Source organism: Micromesistius poutassou (assembly GCF_964030765.1).
Source record: "Micromesistius poutassou genome assembly, chromosome: 16".
Taxonomy (NCBI): Eukaryota; Metazoa; Chordata; class Actinopteri; order Gadiformes; family Gadidae; genus Micromesistius; species Micromesistius poutassou.
The window spans coordinates 17982905-18000797 of NC_140286.1; positions in this window are offsets into that span (position 1 = coordinate 17982905).

A 17893-nucleotide genomic window follows, 5' to 3' on the forward strand; every position below is an offset into this window, starting at 1 on the left:
CATAATCTGTGGTCTGCATCTTCATGCACGATGGAGGGTAAGTTTGTCATGTCAGATTGTTTTCCTGTTTAGTTAAAATTTCGACTGTTAATGGGTGAGATTAATTTTGCTCGACTTTTTTTGGATGATGGAGGGTAAGTGTTTTGTCATGGCAGATTGAACTTCAAATTACGGTCGTTAACGTTAAGATATGCTAAGTCGTTCAATTTTGTTGTAACGTTTATCAGAGGTGCAAACCTGTCCCCTTTTGTTGAAAATAGCTGTATTCAAATCCAAAATAGGTGGTTATTCGTTTGTATGAAATTTTATCTGACATGTTTGTCATCTTTTTCATTGGTGTTTGGTTGGGTTTACAACTACAAGTTGTAAACCCAAAATTACACAGAAAAGGAACCACAGTCATGTTCCGCTGTCCACTCTGTCAAGTGGTCATTTAGGGTTAGGGTTAGATATGACATTGGTTGCATTCATTTTAGAAATAAATGTCACAACACAAAGATTGAGGTTGAAATCGTCAGAAGTTGTGTTTGTGGCTCTTCCTGTTAGGGTTAGGGTTAGGGTCCTTCCTGTTCCTGCTCTACGATTTTTAGTATGGGGAAATGAATAAATGTTGAAATAAATCAACAGGGAAATTAATAAACATGGAAATAAATTAAACAAGAAATGGTATACGTTGCAAAAATGTATAAGTGTATATAAATAAATGTATAAGTGAACACAAGCGGATATCAATTTGTATATAAATAAATATATCTACAAATGAAGAGGAAAATAAAGAAATTGCATCTAGCCATTGTTATTCAGTATTTAATTGGTTTTACATATCTATCCATTGGACTAAACATTGATAATGTCCTCCATACCTTGCTACTAAGCTAACTAATACAACCTGCAATATTAGAATATTAAATTAGACTCAAACCACAATTCGTAAATATCTGTGATAAGCCCCAGTACAGGAATGGAGAAGCCCCAATGCTCCTTCGCAAGAGAGTCAGACGATGTTAGACTTATTTCAACCACTACTCACATTTCTGCAGTTGAAGTCGATGCATTTGGGGGGCAGCTGCTCTCCTTGGACCCCCTTAGAATCAATATCAGGGTTAGGGTTAGGGTATCATTCCTATAGATATCTTCAATCATATATGTACTTCAACGGCAGTCCTTACATTTTGTTGCTTTGCTGATGTTGATGCTTTGGAAGTTGATTTGGTACAAGCGTCTGCTGAAAGACTGAATGTGAATGTGACAGGAAAGCCCGTTTAAGAGCAGGCAGAGGAGGGAGGGGCCTCTGAGATAATAGGCAACACACGTGGTTTCCAAGAAACCACGGCTGGAGGAGGAAAACACAACTGAAACTAGAAAATGAATTTCCTGCAGAAAAAGGTGTGTGCTGTAGTGCAATGTGAGGTTGAAAATATGTTTTAGTAAAAGTAATTTAGTGAAATGGCAAAATGAAGTGAATCACCCGGCGTGAATGAATTTCGTTCCGCCTGGCTCCACTCATCCATCTGGGATCGCTCCCGTTGGGAGGTATTTGGGGACTACCAGAAAATGGTAGAGCCAATCAGGACCGCCGGGCAGGATTTTTATAGATGTGACATAGCGGAGAAGCGACTGTTTTGATTCAGACGGCTCGCATCGAGGAAGCAAGCGTCACGGGTTGGTTTCGATGTGAGTGGTTGAAGTAGCACCTCAATAAAAATGACGGACAAGTGGTTTATCAAATCATATGCAAGGATTTTTGATAAGGCCCAGTCTTCTAAAGCACCTCTTCAATGGAGCGATCCCAGATGGATGAGTGGAGATAGGTGGAACGAAATTTATCTGGTGAGAGTCAGGTAAATTTTAGTGGGGACTCTGAAAAAGTAGGGCATCTCGCCCGGGGGCGGGGTTACGGCCATGCGTCACATCTCTCATGCGGGTTCTCGTTGGCGATGGTGCAGCGTGCACAGGCAGGCACAGAGCCAGCGACATCATCTCTGGTCTGCATCTTCATGCACAATGGAGGGTAAGTTTGTCATGTCAGATTGTTTTCCTGTTTAGTTAAGATTTCGACTGTTAATGGGTGAGATTAATTTTGCTCGACTTTTTTTGGACGATGGAGGGCAAGTGTTTTGTCATGGCAGATTGGGTGAATGAACGAATGATTGAAAAAGCTTAACTACTGGTGAACGAATGGTTTGCGAAAGATGCATGACTTTACATTAAGGTACCCAAAAAGCTTCACTACTGGTAAACGAATGGTTCAAAAAGCTTCACTACTGGTAAACGAATGATTCAAAACTTAACTACTGGTGAACGAATGGTTCGCAAAAGAGTAACAACTCAGTATGATGCATTACTTTACATGAAGGTACACAAAAAGCTTCACTACTGGTAAACGAATGATTCAAAAAGCTTAACTACTGGTGAACGAATGGTTCATGAAAGAGTAACAACTCATCATCAGTCAGATCCAGCTCTACCAGTTGATCCAGTGTGGGACCCAAGCCAGCCCTCGACAGCACTTGAAACCAAGAGCGGCAGGTTTAAAGCGTGCCCTGCAGCGGTGGACAATTGCTTTTAAGCCTTCAACATTACTAATGCCATATAATAAACCTTAAATGTGAATATTAATGTATGTATTGTGAATATCTTTATTAAAATATGACAATCATCCTGTCTGTGCCTTGTTAATTTATTAACTAATTGTGAAATCCCAGGAAAATTCAGTTGCTTTCATAATCAATTGGTCAGTTTGCTATTTCACAGAATGATTAATTAATACAGTATCCCCTAGTCTGTTTACCAGTAACTCCTCAGTAGTTACTGAGTAACTGTCACTTTAGGGCCCTGTTAGGGCCCCAGTTAGGGCCCTGGTCGTTAATCATTTGTTACTCAGTAACGAATACAGTATCCCCTAGTCTGTTTACCAGTAACTCCTCAGTAGTTACTGAGGAGTTACTGAGGAACGAATGAGTTACTCATTCGTTCCTCAGTAACTACCCACATTTTTGCGTACCTTATTGTAAAATGTTACCCACGATTCCTTTAGTTGTTGATATAAATAAGTGATCTATCCTTGTTGGTAAGGAGCAAAGCTTTTCCCATTCTTGATGACTTTGTAAATAGTGTCTAATTTGAAAGTACCTCAAGAAGTCTTTGTTTGGTAAGTCATTTATCTTTGAGCTGTTCAAATGATTTTAGGACTGCTCCGTCAAACAACTGGTCCAAATCCAGTAAACCCCTTTCCTTACATTTCAGGAATCCCTTGTCTAGCCTAGCTGTGGAGAACTCAGTTGTTTGCTATCTTTATAGCTCTGGAATTGGTGATGGGAAGTTGTATTTTTTTCCTCACAATTGACCATATTTTTAAGGTGTTTTTACTCCATACATTAGCAATCTTCTTCTTCCCCCATATGTCTTGATTTAAGAATGGGATTGTATCCAATGGTAAATGTGGGCATTCACTCTGCTCCATTCCAACCCATATAGTGTCAGTGTCTAAAGATATCCAAGCAACCATTGATCTGAGTTGGGCTGCTCAATAATAGTTTTTCAGGCTGGTCAAGTCCAGGCCTCCGCTTTCTTTTGGGCAGAGTAGTCTTTTCAATTTAAGTCTGGGTCGCTTGCTTTGCCAAATGAATTTGGACAGCCATTTATCCAATATAGTAAAGGTGGAAACAGGAAAATAGATAGTTAGTGTTCGGAATAGAAAGAGAAACCTTGGTAAAATGTTCATTGGTATAGTTTCTATTCTTCCTATCAGGAAGAGTGGCAGGATTTCCCATCTTGTAAGGTCCGCTTTTATGTGTCCCATCAAGTTCCCATAGTTGGCTTTAACTCTGTCTGTTGTAATAATAATTCCCAAGTATCTAAATCCTTGAGACCAGTGGAAATCAAGCCTTCCTGAGAATTTAATTGGCCAGTGTCCAACTAACATCATTTCCTCCTGATTTTGAGTTCTCCATATTTATTATATATATATATATATATATATATATATATATATTTCACTTATAAAGGTTAAGATATCATCTGCATAAAGAGATATCTGGTGCTCCTTATTTTCCATGTCTTTTATGCCTTTTATTTCCTCATTTTGTCTTATAGAAGCTGCCAGAGGTTCAATATTTATAGCAAAGAGCTGGGGGTTAAGACAATCCCCGTATCTCACCTCCCTCTGCAGGTCAAATAATTAAGAACAGCATCCGTTTACTCTTACACGTGATTTTGGATTCTTGTTGATTTCCTGACCCAATTTACAAATTCTGGGTGAAATCCCATTGCAGATAGCGTTTTGTACAAGAAGTCCCAATTTACTGTGTCAAACGCTTTCTGTGCATCAAAGCTTATCAACATTGATGTTTGTTTGTTTATTTTAGCAGAAGTAATGAAGTTTAGGGTTCTTCTTATGTTTTAGCACCCTGCCTGTTGGGGATGAACCCTGTTTGGTCTGGATTAATCAAAGTAGTAATATGTTTTTGAAGTCGATGTGCTAAAATACTTGTCAGTAATTACTGATCATTGCATATCAAGCTAATGGGTCTGTATCCTTCACAGAGTGTTGGGTCTTTCCCTTCTTTATGAATCACAGATAGCCTGTGAATGTGTCTCCGGAGGGTTGTTCTTGGATAGGGAGTATCTAAACACCTTAGTTAGAATGGGTGCTAGGTGATTTATGAAGCATTTATATAATTCTCCAGGAAATCCATCGACTCCTGGAGATGTGTTGCTTTTTTCTTATTATTATCTCTTATTTCTATTTCTGTAATTGGTGTTATCATCTGTTTTGATGCATCCTCTGACAGTGTGGGGAACTATAAACCAGTGAGGAAGTTATCAGTATTCGCCGCTGATGCTTGTAAGCTGGGTTCTTTGTATAGGATTTGGTAGAATGATCTGGTAGAGGCATCTGCTACCTCTTTGGGTTGAGATACTGTTTTACTCAGTGTAGGATGAGAGACCTTGGAGACTGCTCTATTCTCCATCTCGTAGTATCTGTCTGGAAAATCTTAATTCCCCTTCCGCTTTATATGGCAAGAGTTTGTCCAAGACTTTTCTTGCCTCCTTAAGTTCTGTAGCAATGTTAGTTGTTCTTTTTTTGTGCTGTGTAATTGTTCCTCAAGTCGCTGTCTCTTTATTTTTGATGATATGTATAATTTTTCCTCTTATTACTGCTTTTGCTCCCTCCCACAAAATTTAAGGGTTAACTTCACATTATCATTGATCTCAAAATATTCTTTCAGTGTTTTACTTAAAAATTTCTACAGTTTCTGACTTGTAGAGATACGATTAACCTCCAGTATCTGAAAAAAAAAATGCATACAAAGATCTACTTTCAGCACAATGGGTGCATGGTTATTCCGATTTATAGGTTCAATGGAACAATCTTAGATGTATTGTCGGGGGAGACAGAAAAAGTAATTCCTTGAGTAGCTATTGTGTATGTTAGTGAAAAAACTAAAAACAGTGTGGGTTGAATATGAAACTTACGGAACACCACCGATTTGGGAATTGTAAACAGGCAGTTACCTACTAGTAAAATTGTAAACCAACAGTTACTAAGTATAGTTAAATTAAAATAAGTAGCAATACAGATTTGGGAATTGTAATCAGGCAGTCACTTACTGCAAGTGTAATTTAATGTAAGTAAGTGGAACAAAAAATAATAATAATTTGGATATCAATGTTGACATTCTGTGGGCAAAATCACAGTGAAAGTAGTAAGTAAGTATGTAGTAAGTATTTATTTATTTTATATACGTATGTGTGTATGTATATATGTATATATAGGCATTTTTACACTGCCAAGCCAGCACATTCGCGGCATAGCACACCATGCAATTTCACTGTCTTGCCTGTCTAAAACCGAGGGGGTATAAACTGCCTTCGTCACGGAGCCGGCTTTCTTGTTTCATTGGAGTAGGCGGGGCTACGCATGGAAAGTAGACCTCTTTAGAACAATTTGCATGCTCCGAATGTGTTGTTTTTTTCATGCCACTCACATCCAAGATTGAGTAGACGATATCTCAGTGTAGGCTACTATTTACAAGTGAAAAAACGCCAACATATTCCTTATTTTGCAGACCACATGTTTTTTATCCCGACGAAAGCCTCGTAAGGAAAGTTCCTCTGGGTCTTTCTCGTAGATCGCACCATCTTTCCCCGTCTTCGTTAAATGCGATTGCATCACCTTCTCTCCCATGATGGTCAGCAACTCGCGGATTTCACTGTCTCTCGTTAAAGCTACTCATGTTGATGTCGCTGCGTTGCCTCTGTTGTAGAGACAACGCAGCGACACCTCTACCCAAGTCCTGCCCCTGGAACCGCGAAGCCGTCTCATTGCATTTACATGAAAATTAAACCCCCAATATGTGTAGGGTCCGAGAGGGTAAATTTGGGTGTGAAATCAAGCCAGTATATTACCTCGGTCAGTGTAAATGCGCGGACCATGCCGGGAAAAATGCAGACATTAGACGAGCATATTTGGCAGTATCAAAACGTTAATGTTTATATAAAAAATAGAGAATTAGACCCCCACCGGCAAATTGACATATTGTGGTAACCCGGCTTCGTGCTGTCCCGGCTCCCCCCAATCAGAACGAGAGTCTTAATGCAAAAAGCCGAAAAATAGGCGCATTTATTAAATCAAAAATCATACGTGGAGGTCCACTCACACCGGTTATTAACTAGAACTAAAAGGCTGGGCTCCGTGAGCCTCTGGGGTTCCCCGGTCTCTCCACACGACACGGCCCCGGTCCCGGTGCGCGGCGGGATCTCCGGTTACTCCGTCGGGGTTCTCTCGGTGGTTACGTCTCAATCGTCTGGTCCAAGGATCTCGGTTTCCTCTCGCTGCAACCACATGCTTCCCATTAGACAGCGCGTCCACATCACTTTTATGCCCCTCACCTGCGCAGGTGTTTTCCATTGCGTTGATTGTTGTCGCAATGCTGCGGTCCCGAGCGCCCTCTAGTGCCAAAGGGAGGTAGACCCCCTGGGTCACCTGCCCTCTGGGCTTCACGGGCCGCTGTGTTCGGGCCGGGTTGCCACAATATAAACATATGACATACATGTCAACTGTGTTTTTGTTCCTCTCTTCTTAGGATCCAACAGCTCATGGAGAAGCCCAGTCTGTCCAGACCCTTCCGACGGACTGGGTGATCTATGACGAGCTGTTCCAGGTGGACAGGAGGACGGCCATCCGTTGCTGTTCTCTGGTGACTCCTGTCACCGTGGCCGTGTTCGGTGGCTGTGCCAAGCTGCCCAGCTCGGCGCTGCAGACCACCAGAACTGGTATTGTATTCTTTATCATCGGGCATGTATCTTCTGCATTGGTGGTTCTTGGACCATTTGTGATTTTTTTTTTTTAACTTCTTTTTAAAACTGCTTGATCAATAGATCAATGGTCCAAAGGATATTTAGGTCTTCATAACTAAGTCATAACACCTTAAAATCCAACCTGATATTAATATGGTTGTGATTATCTTCAGGGAAAATGCTGTGTTTGACTACGCTGTTCACTCAGCGTTTCAACATGGAGGAACATGAATTTCTAAACTGTGAGGCACTTTGATGTTACTGGCTCTGTCAAGATCCATGAGGATTGTGAGGATAAACAATCGGTCACATTGAGTGTGTAGCTGTAGTCTATAAAGTCTATGTTAAAAAATAATAATAATTTAAACTTAATAGTAAACTCCTCAGCTATTGGCAAAATTTTCGGTTTATATAATTTGCTGGCAGGGGTCTAATTCTCCAAAGTGGTGTGTGGGTAAAGGAATCTGGGTAGGTGGGTAGGGTTTATCAGCTGCTCTGCAAACTACTCAACCCAATATAAAACCAGAACTGCTGTAAGTTGCTGAGCAGAGACTCCTGATATAGATCTAATTCTGGCTAATTTAAAAACTGTGGGTTCAACCCAGCTACGCTTATAGAACGGTTGTATGTAGGAGGGATGCCTATACCGATGTTTAAGATATATTTTAACATAAGAAAATGTTGAGAACGTGGACTCACTAATCTATACCAACTCCATAAGGATGGCAGCCAAAATTTCAGATATTAAAAATTAAAGAATGTTTTATCAAAATTTAAAGAATGACATTCAGTCTTGGAGCCGACTTCAATTGAAAAGACCTTCATGAAATGACATCAGAGAAAGAAAGATAAGACATACCAGAGGACACATGGGACGAAATATGCACCGAAACCAGGCCCGGTTCCAGAACAGAATGCCCCGGGGTGCATCTGAGATTACAGGGGGTGCACCAGTACTATAGTAAAACCAGCTACCCAGCTTCAGTTCAGACTTCGCTTTTTACACAGGCCTTTCTACCAGTAGATTGACAAGCACTTCTGGGTAGTTCTACTGACATGTTGGGACAAAAACATTTACTGTGCTTAAAAGATGGTATCACATCATGTCTTGTGATGTGGAGAACATTTCAGCTGCAACGTTAGCTTATTGATATCCAAGCTTTGCATATGAGAATGAATTAATAATGGTTAAATTAAATCAAATTTGAAAAGGCTCAAGAGGTTCACATACTTTCAAGCAGCACTGTAGCCTTGTGAGACCAAATCATTTAACAACATAAACATAAAACATAAAACATGCTCTGTATTTATATAAGTGAACCACTAAATGTCACAAAATAATTTTACATTATCATTCACAAGATAATGCTTGAAATATATCACTTCATGTCTAATACATCTAGATTATATGGAACCTTTTGAATTAAATTACAAAAAAATAGCTTTTCCCTGATATTCTAATATTATGAGATGCACCTTTATGTGAACCACTTATGTCAATAAGTGCTTATTCTGCTGCCCAAAACTTTTAATGCTGACAGATAAAACCCAATTCGGAATGTTATTTTCACAAAAAGTAATTAGTAATACATAGTGCCTTTCTTAAAGTTCACAAGATTGTAAATAAATACAATCAAAACACAATTGGCAATTATGGGTTCTTATGAACAACACAGTGGCGCCGGCAAAGGTTGCTTGTCCGGGAGTGAGAGCGGCGCCGGCAAAGGCAGCGAGTCGGGCAGGATTGAGCTAGCGTTGCTAGTGCTAGTGTTCACAACGGTTATACAGTCTGATGTATTGGATTCTTTTGCTGTGTTCTTTTTTATTTTCGGATATCCATTGTAAATGCCTAATTGTTGCTGCCGAAGAAGTTTAATGTCACTGACGTGCGCGCCGCCGGACGGGGCGCAGTTCACGCGCACCTGTCATAATAATAATAACGTTCTTATCGGTTTAGTGAACAAAATAAATGCAGCAAACAACGGTATTTAATGGAACAATTAGTTTTGTGAGCAAGTGTTTTATTTTTTTTTATCATATTTATAAAAAAAAAAAAATAATTCACTCCCTCCTTTTTTCAATTGAGGGTGCAAACAATTTTTTTGGGGGTGCAATGCATGCTAATGCACCCCCGTAGAACCGGGCCTGACCGAAACACATCTATTAACCAATTCAAATCCATGAAGGGAATGAAGATGGAAGGAAATTACAAGACCCAACACACTCATAAATGGAGAAATTGTGGCACACACATTTTCAACCATATGCACATATTTTGGAAATGGCCTAAATTTCGACAATTTTATGAAGAGGTATCTTAGGAACTTATGAAGTAGTTCACTACATTTTCACAAAAGATACAAAGATGGCACTACTGGGAGAATTAGGAAGGCATTGATGGAAGAACTAATATATTTATATTTATTATAAATATAAATATTTATTTTATACTTATTTATTATTATATATTTATTATTATATACTTATATATTTAAGGGGTACATTTAGGTTACATTTGGAATATTGTTGCTGAAACTAAAACATTTAATAAAAAAACACATATTGTGTTATCCTAATAGGGTTTTTTACCATGTATTGGCTAGAATTAGTTTTCAGATAGTATGCAGCCGGACAGCCCTGCTTGTGGCACGTTTTGTACATACGATGTTCTTACCATCTTTACCCCAGGGGTAACCGTACCTCTGAGGGGGTGTCTTGGTTCCAGGGTCCAAAATGTGAATGTTCAAAACGTGTGTGTGTGTGTGTGTGTGTGTGTGTGTGTGTGTGTGTGTGTGTGTGTGTGTGTGTGTGTGTGTGTGTGTGTGTGTGTGTGTGTGTAAGCTGGTGGGCTGCATGACAGCAGTGATAGTGAGGCTGATGAAGAGAGTTCCACAATGCATCTCGCCAGGTTGAAAATCAATGAATGGATCGACTTCCAGCTGGAGAGTGAGGTAAGAGTCATTGCTCAGCAGTTCCATTTAATACCTTATAATGAAATATCTGATACATATGCCTAGTGGATCTATACCGATATAGTCATCTGTGACCTCTTGTTATGTAGGCCATATCCACATCAGGGTACCCACTGAGGTACAATTATTAAAAATAAAGATATTCTTCAATCAAAGAATAATTAAAAGAAAATATATATATTAAATTAAATTCTTGGAAGGAAAACTAAACCTTAAACCAAATTCTGAATATACCGAATTCTGTATGAAAACACTGTCACTCGTTTGCCCAACGGTTCAACCCAGATGTCAATCAAACTGGTCGTACCCTATCACCACGGAAAAAATGGTTGACAGAAAAATTGTTGACGGCAGTAAATATTATTATTTCTTTATCAAACTTTGATGGATGACAAACAACATCAACTTTAAATCTCTTTTTCTCCGTCGCCTCTATCTATGGGGCTGGTTAACGGGGATGGTCATAGTTTGATATGAAGTTACTATCAATCAAAACGCAACGTGAAGAGACTGGAATGGTTGTTCTGGACCATAACTGTTTGAAGTTACCTTCCTGTGTCAACACATTGAGCACAAATGAACACATTTCCCTTCTTGGATTTGGGTGACCAGGGACTTCAGAGGACCATCAAGTCTGGGAGATTTAAGCGTGAGCACGCTTTTGCCATAAATGTAAACAATTTTAGAATTAAATGTGCAGTTTGGCATTGCAATATATTTGACATATTCTGTATAGGACAGATCTCCTCTCTACACACACACACACACACACACACACACACACACACACACACACACACACACACACACACACACACACACACACACGAAGAGTGGAGGCCTACATTAAGCTCATCATCAGCATTCTCTCTCACTTTCAGGTACACATAGGCTATTCTCATTACTAGAGTTTACTTCCTGATGCCAACCCTCCCTATTAATCCGGTGTTGGGACCAGCTGAACTGTAAACATATACAACAAAGATTCCAACAAAATAAAGCCACATACACACAACTGAACCACATCTGAAATATAGGCCTATATATATATATTATAAACAAACAGATTATAAGGCCTGGGTCATAATAATAAGGCTTAACTGTTTTATTTAATTTATTATAATTATTTATTATAATTATTTATTTTCCTTTATATCCTATATTCTAGCCTATATAATTGACTTAAAAATTTTGGTAGTTTTTAGGAAAAGTCAAAATGCCATTTTGCAACCTTGCATGTATACAGGCCTTAGCTAACCTATTATTCATCGCAACTTTTTTTAAAAAGACATTCGACGTGCCTTGCGTTCAGCAAAGTCATTGACAATTTGTGTGATGTCAAGCTTCCTTGCTTGTTCATTGGTGATTGGCCATATTGTCAATTGAGAGTGAACCAGCAGCCTACAGTCTGTAGGCTACGGTTGACGTCAGATGACGTTCAAGGAGCAGATATGGTACCCAGCATTTGGGTACCATATCATGAATTTATTTGAATAATAAACAATCTAATCACTAATTTATTCCTTTTCAGGATTTTTTTTTCTTTTTCTAAATTTTTACTCCCACCATAATAAAATAGTATAGCTAAAATCACGGGCATATATACTTGCATTTTGACTTCTACATTTGCTTTCAAGTTAGTTATCCCTAGCGGTCGAGTAACACGGGGGGGGGGTCCCGTTGAGCATGGGAGGGGCCCCTGTGACATGGCGGAGGGCCCGGGCCCAGGGGCTGTCTCTAGTAGAGTGAGGCCCAATCAGTGTTACAGAACTTTGAACAGATTCACGCCCTCGCAGGAAAGCTACGTCATTCTTCAAAGAGAGCAAAGTCAACCCTTGGATTCAGACGAGCTCCTTCCACACGCATAGTGACGTTATAGTCATGTGACAAAGGAGTTTAGCCCTCTCTCGGACTACCCCCCAGAGAGCCAGTGAGGACAAACATTCTTTCAAACATCAGGATTAGGGAGACATTCGTTTTTTAGGTTGATTCCATGTTCGATAACTAAAAGTAAGCAAATCACTCTTTCGGAGTAAATTGGGATGCAAAACGAGACTGTTGCGATACATCTGACAGAGATAGGGGTGCCCATCCAGTCAATCTGTAGTTAAGGAGGGCGCTGCTCGTGTGGCAACCTGACGGCACAGAGAGTAGCGTGTATGTTGATGTTTTTTATGCGTGTTTTTTATGTCTGTTCCTTAGCATCGAGAGTGGGATTGTTGTGTACAGTTTATCACCCATAAAGTTCAGTCATCCGGGATGAACTCGGATTAGAGCCGCTGCTCCTCTGCTTAGAAAGGAGTCAGTTGAGGTGGTTCGGGCATCTGGTAAGGATGCCCACTGGACGCCTCCCTTGGGAGGTGTTCCAGGCACGACCAGTGGGGAGGAGACCCCGGGGAAGACCCAGGACTAGGTGGAGAGATTATATCTCAACACTGGCCTGGGAACGCCTCGGGATCCCCCCGTCAGAGCTGGTCAATGTGGCCCGGGAAAGGGAAGTCTGGGGCCCCCTGCTTGAGCTGCTGCCCCCGCGACCCGACCCCGGATAAGTGGATGACGATGAGATGAGATGAGATGAGAAGTTCGACAATCTGAGTTCCTAAATGTACTCTAAAGATTTTCCTTGAGAAGGATCTACTTGGCGGCCTGCTCCTTGCCCTGCTTGTGACCCGCTCTCCAGACCCGGGTCTTTCCATGCCTATTTGTTCGCTGAGCAGGCTACCTGCAACAGCTGAGTGAGCTGAATGCCAGCTAGCTCGCCACACCAACAACAAAGGAATGGATAGTGCAATGCTCCAGTGGCTAGTGGCGCTATTGTTTCACTATCTGGATTACCTTTCCTGCTTCACATACGGATTAAGCACTCCACTTATTTTATTCTTTACGTCTCCAAGCTCCATGTTGCACTCTAGCTGCACAGCACAGCCGGCCCGTTGTGATGAGTGGAGGAGACACGTGTGCTGCAACATGTGTGGCGTCTTTTTTTTTTTTTTTTTTTTTTTACTTTGTGCAACTTTGTACACATTTGTTACTTAGGCCTACTCTGCTAAATGTATATAGGCCTATAATATTTATGTTTAGGGCATAACTTTCTCCTCAGATTAGGCCAATAAAGCAATGATTAAAAAAAACAAAAAACACAAATGCTTGATCAAAGGCCCGGCCCGAGGGTAGTGGTGGGAAATATCGCGGGTCGGGTCGGGCTCGGGCAGAGAATCTGAACTCTAATGCTCTGTGTGACGGGGTTAGCTGAAGGTTAACCAACACTGCTAGCATGTCAAGTGCAGTGCCTCCGCGACGGGTTTTGGTAGAGAAAGAAAACGGCAGAAGTGCTGTTTAGAAGTACTTTGGATTTGAGGCAAATTAACAAGGAAAGTAAAGAGTATGCACATGGACAGCAATAGAGATCTTTTCACAAATTTGAAAACTATAATAAAAAAGGATATATACAGTATATGTTATATGAAAGCTGAGTCTCCACTGATTCTAACAATCCAAACCATATTACTCTGTGACTAACACTTGCAAATAACAAATCTAGAACAAACTTCCCCTTTTCTTTTTACAAGCAGAATTTTTTTTTTCTATCTATGTTTTACCTTTGTTGTTTTTGTCCTCAAAGTTGAGATTGATCGCATAAAACCACCATAAACCGATAATCCATGACCATCAATGACTAAGAACGTTTCTGAGGAAATAGGTAAATTGCCTTCAGTCAGAACACCTGTTGTTTATTGCTATCTGGTGGCCATATGGTGTATTTGCGAGTGTTTGGCTTGGTGTCATTCAATTATATTTGCCCTGACCTTTCAATCGAGGGGTCAAGTGTCAAAATTGTACAACGGGTTCTCAAGATCTACCTGTTTGTGTCTCATAGAACTACAGGGCTACCAACTGATAATGACCTGATCATGAACTGATCATTATTTCAGATGGAATTGTTGTCTTCCACTTATGCTGTGTCCTAGCTTTGTCCACTCTAACCAAGTAATTTCCACATTGAATACTTCACTTGCACAACCATCTTTCTTTTGTTTTCCTGTGGTATCGAAAATGGTATTGAATATCAATATTTTTCAAGGTATTGTATCGAAGTTAAAAAATCCACACACTAGCCTACTCCTACTGTTGTGTTAAATACATCAAAACTTCCAATTTTCTGTTGTGTTGTTACAGGTCAGTCCTAGGCCTACGTGTGCTTATTCTTTGCAACACACATTTATTTCAATAAATGTATTACTGTAAAAACTTTGTGTCAGAAAACAGTGTCCTTTATAGGTGCACATTCAATTGTGGCTACGCTATGGCTTTCGATATGGCTTGGTAGATCTCGATACAGTATCAACTTTAAAAGTAGATCTTGGTTCAAAAAGGTTGTGATCTACATCACAAAAGGGGCAGATAACTTCATTGGTACTCAACCTGCGCATAGGCATGATCAACATGCAGGTGCCAATGCATGCGGCAGTGCTAATGTGATCATCAGGAGCCATGGTTACATTCAGAACTTTTGTTTTGTTTCAATGTTTTTGACATGTTTATTCTTTTTCCTTCACTGATTTCCAGACGGCAAAATTGGTGTTCCAGCTCAGGCAGAAGTGGCACAGCATGTTTCTCAGAAGAATGCGATCCCCATCAAAACCCTTGTCCCAGCAAGATGAGGCCACCATCTGCGCCCTGGTCTCGGTACGGCTTCACACTGAACCGCCACGCTCAGTGGTTTGAGTGGACGTGAACGTTGAATCTGAGTCATCTCAGACCCTGTGTGCAGGCGGTGAGACTGAACCGATATTTCTTCATCCCAGGTCCTCACAGCAGAGGAACAAGCGTTGGGCCTGCTCCAGCCAACTGGTATTGGTCAGCGGCCCTGGCCCATGCTGTCTGAGGGCTGTCAGGAGGCGTCCCCCTGGGGTAGTGGTAGCAGCAGAACCACTTTACCCAACCAAGAGCCTCCTGTCTGTACTCCAGATGCTGTCATGCAGGTATGTTTATTTAAAGACCCACCAAGGAAATATTAAGATATACTATATTTGTACACACAAATAATTATGTTTGATGCAGCTTCCATGTCTGCATGCCTTTCTGTTTACATGTAATAACAGCAAGTATGTTGTGTGCTTTATATATTATAGAATAAAGACGACGACAAAGAAGGCAAGATAACTGAAGAATGTCACTGAATCACTTTGGGAATGAATTGGCAAAGATTGTTTTCAAATTGCCATTAGATTTTTTATCGTCTTCCAATATCTGGTGGAAATCTATTTACTATGTGAGATATAACTAATATTAAATGGTTAATGACACCATGACCCATTACTCTAATTTGATTACAAAAACAGTTTAGATATTTGTTTGGATTTGGAAGTTGAAGTTTAACTGTACTTCTTAAATGATAACAATGTTGTAGCTTTCATTAAGAATAACAGGCATCCTATTCAGCCTGTTTTTAGTTCAATACTTATAAAGTTTCTGCTTGATATTTTCTAAGTTGTGTTATTTTCCTAGCCAAAAACTGTTTGAAATTATAATGAATTAATAATCTACTGAAAATGTATTCTGTATTCTGAATTAATTGAATTGATTAATTGAAACATAAGTGGTCTTATTTGACCTATTGAAACCTTTCCAATCAGTTAACAATAAATCATTGTTTCATGTTGGTGGCCTCACTATATCTTTCTTTTATATCTATACTATATATACAGTATATTTGTCATTTTACAATAATAGTAAAGCCGCCCCAGAACAGACAAAGAAAATACATGAAAATGACACGGTCCTACTGTATGACTGGTGGTGGCCTAATGAATACATGATGAAAAACATGGTTTGATGTCATGCTATGTCTCACAGGATAGTTGGTTGAGGATGGACTTGAACCAGTAACACCGTGGTCACGAGTCTGACGCAGTACCACTACACTACATGATTAGTAGTTTGCAAAGGGCAGAACAGAGTATATTTTGATAAATAGAAGTCTTCCGTACATGGAGGTATGGTATGCTTGGTCGGTATGGTAATATGGCATTGGTATGCCTTAAAAATGGGTTTTCCAGAAGTTAACCATGTTTCTAAAGCATGTGTCAAAACCCACTGTCAAACGGACGTTTGCGGAATTACGTGTGTACCGCTTTAAGGCCCAGCCTGTGTTGGAGAGAGGTCACGATTCAGAAAGGCAACTTTAAACAAATGCATCCAATTTTTCTTTTCAGATATAGACTTGTAATTTGGCATGGGTATACTGTGGAAAGCTGGGCCTACGTGTTTTTGACACAATGTTAGAGCTGTTGTTGTTGAACATGTTGTAGAGGTGTTAACATATGCATGTATTTCACTTGAAAATGTATATCTCTGCCGTTTAGCCTTATTGCTATGAATTTCACACCATATAGTCCCAGAGTCACCTGGTACATGTGTGACAAGTTTGCAGCTTTTACCACTTTTGGCACAAAAGCAGTTTATGTGTGGGTGTTTGGTCGAGTTGTAGCCTTTGCATTAAGTCCAAATGGTCTGACCATATGGGTTGTGATTTATACATGTACTATTGACAAATAGTGCATGTATAACAAGCATATTGCACCTTCCTAGTGGTAATGGCAGCCTGTTGAAGGTCTGAACTTCCAGACCTTGTTATAGCGTCACCTATGTGTTATTCTGGCCCATCTTTTGATTCCCTCATTTTGTGACTTATACAGGCCTGCCAATTTGTATAACTTTTGGAGCAAAAAAGTCAGTCAAAGTTCCTACTTTTCTCGTAGGACCCCTAATAATACTAACGATAACAATAGGGTTCCTACGTTTCTCGTAGGACCCCTAATAACCAGCGCAACGAGACTAGCGCCGGAGTGGTCGGAGAAGAAGCTCTCAGCGATGCAGGTAGACCACGACATGGTGGCCTGGATTGGAGACCACTTGTCCTGCAGGCCACAGTACGTGCCGCTGCAGAGCGGCCTGTTAGATGTGGTGAAGAGCAACACAGGCGCACCCCAAGGAACAGTACTTTCACCTTTTTCTCTTCACCATCTACAACTCCGACTTCACCTTCAACTCTGGAACGTGCCACCTAGAGAAGTTCTCGGATGACTCCTCCTCCATCGTTGGCTGCATCAGTGAGGACAGGGAGGACGAGTACAGGGAGGACGTCAGATGGTCCGAAGAGAACCACCTCCAGCTCAACATCGGCAAGACCAAGGAGCTGGTGGTGGACTTCCGGAGCAGGAAGCCCCCAACCCCCATTACCATCCAGGGGGTTGAAATAGAGACGGTGGACGCTACAAGTTCCTCGGAGTGCGCATAAACAATAAATTGGACTGGACAGACAACACAGCTAGTCTAGTCTAGCTCTGTCGTGTCGAGACCCCTGTCCACGGGCGCGCTCCTCTCAGTCGGCCCCTCTAGGATATATTCTCTATTGGACCACTCGCCGCATCAACACAGCAACACAACAACACCAACCCTTTGGCGCTCCTCACCTGTAGACGACCGGGAGAGCGGGTCCTCGCGGTGGGGGGGAGACCCCTCCTGGGTCACCCTCGAAAGCACCGAGTCCGAAACCGGGGTTGTAATTGCCTACTACAACACGTAGTCAGGTAGTTTTATTCCAATAAATCCAATTT